Raw genomic sequence first — 10793 nt, forward strand, 5'->3', positions numbered from 1 at the left:
GTACAGTTCTAAAGTAACTAGCCAGTTTAACAGCATCAAGGTTCTACTTAATGAGTGGGGCTGTGATTTCTGTCTTGGTACTTTGTACAACTAGTCTAAATTTACTCAGGGTGAAAGAATGAAAGTCATAGAAATATAAGAGTAAAAAGAAGTACAATGTTATGGGTATTGTTTCTAACCCAATAACCCTTAAGTCTGTTCACGTCAAGGACTGAGATAATTTTTTTTTTTTACAGGCAATGCTTTATTGCAGATAATCAAGAACTCCAAATTTTAAAAAAACAATCTCTCTCTTCTATTTTCGATAAGGTGGGAAAGAGAAGCAAGACATTACTCCTTAGACACCTAAAGCCATCACTGATTGTTCACCAGTCTGGCTGGAACAAGATCCTCGGAGGTATTTAAGTGCCTGAGTCCCAGGAATCTAAATACCTTTGAAAATCTCAGCTGTCATCTGTCTCACGGTAAGCTTGCCGCAGTAGCTCCTGCACTCTATTAACCTCTTTCTGTTCCACTGTCAGCTCAGGAGGATGTTAAACAACAGTTACTAAAGTCTGACATTTTTAGATCAGCAGATCCAGATAACTTGCATCCAAGAGCTTCAAAAGAGCCATCTGAGAAGCTTGCTGGACTATTAATGTTGATTTTCAGTAAGACTTGGCACGCTGGGGAAGTTCCAGAACACTAGAAGAAAGGTAATGTTGTGCAAATATAAAAAGTAAAAGATAAATGTGATGTCCCGAGTCTGACATCGATCCCAGGCAAGATAATGGAGAAGCTGATATAGGACTCGATTAATAAAGAATAAAAGGAGGGTGATGTAATTTATGCCAATCAATATGGGTTAATGGAAAATAGATCCTTTCAAACTAATATAATATTTTTTATTAGATTACAAGCTTGGTTGATAAATGTAATAGAGTTAATATAATATACTTAGAGTTATGTAAGGGGTTTGACTTGGTGCTGCATGCATTTTGATTAAAAAGCTAGACTGATCTATGACTAACATGGCATACATTAAACAGATTAAAATCTGGTTAACTGATAGGTCTCAAAATGTAACAGTGAACTGGGAATCATCACCAAGTAAGCATGTTTCTACCGGGGTCCCGCAGGGATCTGCTCTTGGCCCTACTCCATTTAACGTTTTTATCAATGACCAGGAAGAAAATATAAAATCATCACTAAAAAATTTGCAGATGACACAAAAATTGGGGGAGTGATAAATAATGAAGAAGACAGGTCACTAATATAAAGTGATCTTGATTAGTTGGTAAACTGGGTGCAAGAAAGCAATATTCATTTTAAGACAGTTAAATGTAAATGAGTACCTCTGGGAACAAAGAGCATAGGCCATACTTACACAATAGGAGTCTATATCCTGGGAAGCAGATAGTCAGAAAAAGATTTGGGAGTCATGGTGGATCATCAGCTGAACATGAGATCCCAGCACGACACAGTGGCCAAAAGGGCTAATGATATCCTTGGATGCATAAAAAGGGGAATATGGAGTAGCAGTAGAGAGGTTATTTTACCTCTGTATTGAGCCCTGGTACAACTGCTACTGGAATACTGTGTCCAGTTCTGGTGCTACAAAGGGGACAAACATTTAATAACGGGCTCCTCATTCTAGCAGAGAAAGGTATAATATGATCTAACACCTGGAAGTTGAAACTAGACAAAGTCAGACTGGAAATAAGGCGTACATTTTTAACAGTAAGAGTAATTAACCATCGGAACTATTTACCAAGGGTTGTGGTGGATTCTCCATCACTGACAACTTTTAAATCAAGATTGGATGTTTTCTATAAGAGATTGCCCAGGAATTATTTTTGGAAAGTTCTATGGCCTGTGCTATACAGGAAATCAGACTAGATACTCATAGTGGTTCCTTCTGGCCTTGGAATCTATGACTCTATTAACCCTTCCAGGTAGCCACAGCTACAACCACCAGAGCCCTTAGTGAAATTTGTTCACTTGTTTACCATCACATCTAGCCCCTCACACACAAAAAGGCTTGAATGCCAACAGCTGACTTTTACAAAAATGTATACGACAACATTAACCTCAGAGGAAAAAATAAAATAAATTAATAGAGCTTTGACTCCTAGACATATTCATGAGAAACAAGCTGCTTTAGAGGTTCTTCATTTTTCGATGGGAAAATTTCAGACCACATTCTGAAATAAATCTTTCCTGAATCCCCTCTTCTGACCTTCAAACAACCCCCCAATCTTGCCAAGCTCCCCACAGACGAGGACACACCAGCTCAAAACAGCACCAGACCCTGCCATAATAACAGATCCAAAGCCTGCCGATGTATCTCTAATGATCAATACTCCCCACAACACGCCTTCCAAGAGCCAGGGGTCCGAAAGATGACTATCACAACATGTGGTGTACCTCATCCAGTGTACTTAATGCCCCAATAACAACTATATGGGTGAAACCAATCACTATGCTCTTGAATGAATTCACAGAGAAAAAATGATAAAAGACAAAAACACCATATTGCCTGTTGTGAGGCGAACCTGCAGTCAGACCAGGGCTGTTCATTCAGCTGCCATGACTGACTCCTCCAACAGAGCTTGCAGTGACGCATCACTCAGGCATTCAGCAGCAGCCTGTTCCTGACCAGGGTCCCAGTCACATTATACTCAGGCACCGGTATTAGTTAGTCTGTGCAATTTCACTACTCAGCCAGGAACCCTTCTGCTGTCTCGTGGTGTTACAGACTCCTCTAGGCTTCCAGCCTGTCCTTGGTCTCATTCCTGTTCCTGCCCCAGCCTTGCCTGAGCCTTGTTCTAGCCCACTCCAGCTCTGTACATGCCCTATTCTGACCTTGCTCCAACCCTGTTACTGACCTACTCCAGCCCTGCATCTGACTCCTGACCCCCAAGACCATCGGACTGACTCCAACTCAGCTTCAACCTTTAGCCGTATCTGGACTCCAACTACAATACTGATGTTGCTTTTCTATGAATTCTGACCTCAGAACTGACCCACAGCCTGTCCCCCGGACTCCATTTTCAGTGCAGCCCTCAGCCCAGTCCCGACCCTCCATTCAGCTTCAAACAACACTCCAACCACCAGGCCTGAATGCCTGGAACCAGAGCTTGACACATGGGGGTGAACCCTTTTCACAAAACAATCTCTTCATATCTGACCTCTCCGTCCACGTCCTCAAAGGAAACCTGCACACCTTGAAAGGACGAGTCTGGGAGCTTAAATTCATAACTTTACTAGACATTAAAAATCATGGTCTTAATAAAGACACTGGATTTACGGCTTATTACAGCAATCTGAAACCCATTAACTCACTTTTTTTGTCCTATGACTGTCGGGGTGTTAATGGGCCACTTCTCCTTGAATGATCTGTTAGAATATGTGTTAGCTACTTATGCTAAACAATCTGTTCCACCTTCTATTTAGCTGTAGACCCGAAGAACTCTGTGTAGCTTGAAAGTTGGTCTCTTTTACCAACTTAAATTGGTCAAATAAAAGATATTACCTCACCCACCTTGTTTCTCATCATCTTTTTTACTAGCCACTTCAGGTCCAAATTTTGCCCTTGCTTACACCTTGTCTGTCTAGCCATGTGAAGACCTGTCTTCAACTGTGTAGCTGAAGTGTAACTGAAACCAGAATTTGGCCATCTATCTATAAATCAGGTAGAGGTGTCTGGTTTTAGAAGGTCTAACGCATACTATTTTGAACAAAAAGCAAACTCAGGTTTCAAAGACAGGTTGGGCTGACATTACCAGACCATATGACAGCAAGGATTTTGTGGATGACAGGATGACTCATGGATGATTGTGAGCCGGCTACTGGAATGGGAGTTTGGTGCTGAAGATGTCTGACTGAGTTATTGGACCTGTTTTAGGTTATTAAATCCAAGTGTCTGTTTTATTTATGTTGCACCTCTAATGGTATATGAGTACTGTACAGTACTAAGGAAAATATATGAAGTTCAATATTCAAAGAGTCTTGTCCTCACATGGCAAATAAAGGTTACAGGAATGTAAAAAAATAGTCTGTATCTCACTCCCCACTGCATTTGCACTATTGTTAGCCATTTCAGCAGAGAGAGACCAAGGATTTAAAGGATATAGACAGAACTACCTAAAACACCTTGAAGGTCATAGTGACCAAAGGTTAAATAGCTTTGACCTTTTCCGAATGTGTGTGACTTTGAAGATATTTGTCATTATGGAACCCCATTAAATAACCTGCATGTCTTATTGGAAAATCCAGTCCGAGGAGATCGTAGGAATGCAGTATCTGGAGATTGCTATTTTGAAGAACTTGTATTGCAACAACAACAAAAAGTGACCTCGCATTCCTAATGCTTTTTTGTCCCTTTGTGCCTTTCCTTATAACTCCTCAGAGTGGATAGTGGCATTAAGATCGAACCTTCCAGGATCACTTCTGAAGATGCCAGGCTTTCGCAATGGCATGCACACTGTACCACACTAAGGAGAGAGCAGGGTCTGCAACTGTATCCGACTCCTCTGTGGACTGCAAAAAGGGAGGGGGAGGTACCATTCTCCCTTCTCTCCCACACCCTTGCCCACCAGGCCTTTAGGGTTTAATAACTTATGGAAAGTCAAAACAAAAGTGCAATAGGAATTACAGGATTTCAGTCACATCTGGTAGGTTGGCATGATACTGCCTCAGTTAGGTCAAATCTTTATTACTGCTGAGATGCAACAGTGAGATCACATTTCTGATTAGACTATACAGAGAGAGCAGAATATACTTTCCTCATAAATATAGCTGTGCATGAATACATATGACTTTTACATTCTGACTTGATTCCTTTTGAAAAGTGGAAGTTTGTGTGCTTGGGACTCAATTTGCTATTTCAACTTCTCTTTAAACATTCTCCTGCAGTGAATAACTAGCCTACAGAGACAGCTTGTAATAAGACAGATGGAAAGAAGATATACATGAGATCAGGACAGACCTATTTTAAGAGTTCCCGAAGAGTCAGGTATCAAGTAACAAGGAGTGTCCATTGGAGGACATACTTGGGTATTGGAGATGCAATTGTATTCATTTTGGGACATCCTCAGGAATAAGGGGGTCAAGTGTTTCCCTTTGGCAATAGGTCAGTTCCCTGATTTCTAAGAATACCCTAAAATAGAAACCAAACAACCTTTGTGGTGGAGTAACAGCCATACTTCCACATACAGGGATGTTAGGGCCACTCACTGATCTGCATAAACACATATATTGTCCAATGGAGAGTTTTGTGGGCATCCCTCAGAGACTAAATTGCATTACACTTAAACAAACAAACAAACAAACCACTGACTCTCACTACTTTCCTGTTTAGAGCTGCTCAAGGGCCAGTTCCTGGGTCTGGCCAACTTCTGTTCAGCACAGGGCCAAAAAGGGTGGGAATTAAAGTGGCTGTAAAACATCCTGAGGCCATCTAATCCTGGATCTATCTCTAGGCCATTTCCCCCCACAATGAAACTTAAAGCGACCTCATAGTCTCCTTATGTTAGAGCAGCCACAACAGGCTATTCTGTTCTTGTCACAATTCCAAGGTTTTCCCTCTGCTGGGGATTTGAGTTTGACCTGGTGTAGGACCAGCTATGCCACTGGAAAATTCCTCTGTGCAAGAAGAATCATCAAGTGCCACATAGGCTAGCTTTAAATCTACTTTCTTCCCCCCACTTCCACCACTAGTGCCCTATGCAAAGTTGGATTACTGGATTTTTTTTAATGTAGGTGAAGTGAATTTCACTTGAGAATTCGATTTTATCCAGGCATTATCACTCAGGAGAGGTGACGGCAGGAGAGCTGGAAGCCTGAGAATGGGTGTCCTTGGTGGACCATGGAGGGGGAATACAGGTGCAGTTGCCTTCAACTGTGACACGGATTATGGGTGTGTGAATTGCAGACTGTACCAAAGTGGTGCGATCAAACTACCCCATGTCGACACTGCTGGTGTAAACTAAAAGATATCTAGTTTGCATTAACATAGTTCTGTTTGAAAGAAGACTACATTAACACAAACTAGATACCTTTTAGTTTGTGCCAGCAGCGTCCACATATGGCAGTTACATTGCAACACTTTGGTGTGCTCTCCCCATAGTCTGCACTGTGGCGCAGTGTCAACAAGCCTAACTCTCATTTTCAAAAGTGATTTAGGCATCTAAGAGTTTAAATCCCATCAACTGTCAATGGGATTTTGTCTCCTAAGTGTCGAAATCCCTTTTGAAAATGAGATCCAGGCTTCTAAATCAGTTAGCTATTGCCACGCTGAGCACAGCAATGCCTAAATATTTTTAAAAATTTGAGCCTAAGTGAATGACTGTACACTATCACTAATTTATGGCTGCTTTTTTCTAGTTACAACCTGTTCAGTTTGGAGAGTACTCTACTTCTTCTTTCAAAGGTCCTATTGTTTTAGATTTAAGAGCTTGAAGGGCTAAATGAAATAGCTGGTCTGGTCTCTGACTTTGTGCTTATCCTTTCTTACAATTTCCTGCCATAACCCCTTTACATTCACTGTTAAATAATCATCCCTCCCTTCAGTTTAACAAGAGGACATGCTGAGCAAGTCCATTTTCACTTGCTGCCTCAAAAGCTACATTTTATTCAATGGTATCAAAGGCTGTGCACTCAACAGTTGTAGTTCATCATACATATATAATCAGTTCAGTTTGCTAACTATCCTGTTTATGCAGACACTCCGGATATAATAGCTAGAACTTCATTAGTACGCACAATAAAAGTCCTATCAAACAGTATGCTATTCTGTCATTCTTTCCCCATTACCATTGGTAAGTGACTTGTACAACATTTGCGAAAATGCCTTTTGGCTCTGATTACAGTTTTAAGGTTTTTTATCATTTTAATCCTGAATGCTTATTAAATGAATAAAACTGATCATCCTCTATAAAAAAACATCAATTTTGTGGTCCATTCATTGATGATATTATTTGAGAAATAACTTCAATCACCAAAAGGATAAGCACTGAGAGTTAAATAAATAATGGTTTGATGCTCCATTCTATTCATTATAGATGCTTACCTTGGGAACCAGCAAATAATAGAACAGATATATTGCTGGGTGAGTATTAGCAGCTGATGCCTATTAAGAGAAGAAACCAATTTTTCCAATAGATACCATATCTTTTATTGAAGAACCGATATAATAAATTAGACTTGTGACTCTCCATGCTGTGTACACAAGATACATTAAAGACTGTGTAGACTACAATAATTTATCATAATTTATTTGGTCTCCAATTTAATCATTAGCTTCCTCTTTACCATTCAAACTGAATTTTGAATACTGAAACTAAACAGCTTGTAGGAGCTCTGTTGTTATCAAGAGCAATGCTAAGCTTTAAGAAAGAAAACATGAAAAGGACAATATCACTCTAGAAAAGACAACCTACCTCCATCTATAAATTGATGGGAGCAGTGGGAATAAGGACATAAAAGTAATTTAATTTTAGATGTTTTATTAAACATTAACAATTTTAGATCTATTTATTATTACAAGTGCTTTGGAGGATAGGATTAAAATTCAAAATGATCTGGAGAAACTGGAGAAATGGTTTGAAGAAAATAGGATGAAATTCAATAAGGACAAATAGTGGATCACAAGCTAAATATGAGTCAACAGTGTAACTCTGTTGTAAAAAACAAACAAACATAATTCTGGGATGTATTAGGAGTGTTGTAAGCAAGACATAAGAAGTAATTCTTCTGCTGTACTCTGTGCTGATTAGGTCCCAGCTGAAGTATTGTGTCCAGTTCTGAGTGCCACATTTCAGGAAGGATGTGGACAAATTGGAGAAAGTCCAGAGAAGAGAAACAAAAATGATTAAAGGTCTAGAAAACATGACCTATGAGGGAAGCTTGAAAAATTGGATTTGTTTAGTCTGGAGAAGAGAAGACTGAGGAGGAACATGATAACAGTTTCCAAGTACATAAAAAGTTGTTACAAGGAGGAGGGAGAAAAATTGTTCTTGTTACCCTCTGAGGATAGGACAAGGTTGGTGTAGCGAGGCAGTAACCCCGCTTCTGCCCTGAAGGGCTTAAAACAGCCCTGGGAGTGGGCTGTGGCAGGGAACTAGTAAGAATAGGCTGATTGGAGGAAATAGCCACAGGTGGGGCCATGGCCCAATCAGGCCTCAGCTGGTTCTATAAAAGGGCTGCTAGGCAGGCACTAAGGGTACATCTACACTTACCGGAGGGTCCGGCGGCAGGCAATCAATGTTCTGGGATCGATTTATCGTGTCTGGTTTAGACGTGATAAATCGATCCCGGAAGTGCTCGCCGTCGACGCCGGTACTCCAGCTCGGCGAGAGGAGTATGCGGCATCGACGGGGGAGCCTCCCTGCCACGTCTGGACCCGCGGTAAGTTCGGACTAAGGTATTTCGAATTCAGCTACGTTATTAACGTAGCTGAATTTGCGTACCTTAGTCCGAAGTGGGGGCTTAGTGGGGACCAGGCCTAAGTCAGTCTCTCTTTAGCTTGCAAGAGAGAAGGGTCTGACTGCCTGAGAGCAATAGGGTGCCTGAGTGGAGCAGGGCTGGGGTGCTCCAGGCTGGAAAACCCCTAGCCTGCAGTTATTGGGGTTGCAGGTCCAGGGATAGGCAAAGGCAGCAGATCCAAACCCCTCTTGGTGTTGAGTGGTGTTTACACTGCAGTCTGCCCAAGGGAATGGGGGCTAGTTGATGGCAAGTGGCCATAGAGAGTGGTGGGGTAGAGGGTTGGGGGTTCCCCAGGGAGGGCAGACCCAGACAGCTGTAGGGGTACTGCTGGGGCAGAACCCCTGGGCAAAGGGGCACTGGGGTCTGGGAGGGACATGGGGCCAGTGAAAGGCAAGACACCGGCCTGCAGAGGGTGCTCTGGAGCTGGAAACAGCTAATTCCCAGGATAACCAGCAGGACTCACCACTGGTGAGTCATTGCCATGCTACAGTTGGACATTAGGAAAAACTTCCTAATTGTCAGAGTAACTGACCACTGGAATAAATTGCCTAGGGAGGTTGTGGAATCTCTATCATTGGAGATTTCTAAGAACAGGTTAGACAAACACCTGTCAGAGGGATGTGGGGGAATGCTGGGGGTGGCAGAACCCAGGCCAACCCCCATGGGAAGTGGGGAGGGAGCATCACACAACCCTGCTCTGCCCCCAGCTCTGCTCCAGCCCCACCCCCAGCCACATCCTCCAAACAGGGCTCTGTTGGTCCCCTTATCACTGCCTGTGTTCCCCTAGGGGGCACAGACAGCGGTAAGGAGGGACATCACCCTGAAAAGTTTGGGGACCATTGGTCTAGATCAGTGGCTCTCAACCAGGAGTCCAGGGTCCCCTGGGGGTCCTTGAGCAGGTTTCTCGGAGCCCACCAAGCAGGGACAGCATTAGATTTGCTGGGGCCCAAGGCAGAAAGCCAAAGCCCCACCACATAGGGCTGAAGCCCTGAGCCCTGCCACCCAGGGCTGAAGCTGAAGCTTGAACAATGTAACTTTGCGGGGGCTCCTGTGGTGTGGAGCCACAGGAAATTGCCCTGCTTGTTACACCCTAATGCTGATCCTGGCTTTTATATGCAGAAAATAAGTTGTTGTGGCACAGGTGGGCCATGGAGTTTTTATAGCATGTTGTGAGGGCCTCAGAAAGAAAAAGGATGAGAATCACTGGTCTAGATAATACTTAGTCCTGCCTTGAGTGCAGAGGACTGGACTAGAAGACCTCTTAAGGGTCTTTCCTGTTCTACGCTTCTATGATTAAGACCGTGCAGTAATTAACTCTCTAGATAAAACACAATAAATATGTATTGATGACTGATATGAAGACCTCACTACCATTCCTTCACAGTTCAGAGCCTAATCATAAAGAGTCAGATTGTGACTCTCTTACTCACATTGAACAGTTACTCACCAATATTAATAAGGGGTTCCCAATCTAGTGCACAGATAGTTAAAGGGAAGTTGTGATGTTGCACCACTGCAGGTGGAGGATTGAATAGCTGGGTGACGAGTTATTTCCAGGCCCCAGCTCTTTCACTGGGCCCATTAGCCCAACCAATCAGCATAAGGTATGTCAAACAAGCAGACAATGGTACAGGGGAACTGCCCTTTTGGAACAGAAAGGGATGTGGTTTGGCAGAAGAGGTGGAACTAAGTGAGACAAATAGAGGCAGAGGTGTAGCCAATGACAATGAGTTCTTGTTATTACAGAGTGTGATGTGAAGGAGTTACACGTGCTCCCAGGCTCCTGGTTAGTTGCTGGTGGTAGCCGAGCTTTACTTGGGCCTTGAAGTGAAGGAGTAAGGGAGGAGTTACTCCAAACACAGTCTAAGTTCATCATTACTAGCTGGCTGGTAATACTGGGTACACCTGATGACCGGTATCAAAGGCCCGGGGATCCGTGAAGCCTGGGCTCATGGATTCTGAATGAGGTAGAAGGTGGTGAAGATGACCCATAAGAACAGTAGTGGCTAAACCAATCAGGTATGAATTAGGATAGTTTTATACTATGGAGACTATACCAACATAGCTACGCTGACATAGCCCCATAGTGTAGATGCAGCCTACACCAACAGAAGGGGTTTTCCTGTTGGTGTAGGAACACCACTCTCCTCAACAAAGGTGCCTATGTTGACAGAAGCCCTCTTGGAAATTATAACCGCTGGTAATAATAATAATAAAACATTATTTAAAAACACTTTTGAACATATTTTAAAATGATTAGAACTATTATCTATTAGAGACAAGGCAGGAGAGGTAATATCTTTTATTGGACCAACTTCTGTTGATGA

The 10793-nt window shown here is 42.5% G+C and overlaps 1 long non-coding RNA gene across 1 annotated transcript in view; it reads left to right on the forward strand.

The window, feature by feature from the left end:
- LOC117873366 overlaps positions 1-4525 on the forward strand; it is a 36086-nt gene extending 31561 nt beyond the window's left edge. The window contains exons 2-4 of the long non-coding RNA XR_004644701.1: positions 310-464; positions 568-695; positions 4391-4525. This is a non-coding gene — a long non-coding RNA (uncharacterized LOC117873366). The remainder of the gene's footprint in view (positions 1-309; positions 465-567; positions 696-4390) is intronic.
- The last annotated feature ends 6268 nt before the right edge of the window (positions 4526-10793 follow it).

The sequence above is a fragment of the Trachemys scripta genome, chromosome 2, assembly GCF_013100865.1.
Source record: "Trachemys scripta elegans isolate TJP31775 chromosome 2, CAS_Tse_1.0, whole genome shotgun sequence".
NCBI lineage: Eukaryota > Metazoa > Chordata > Testudines > Emydidae > Trachemys > Trachemys scripta.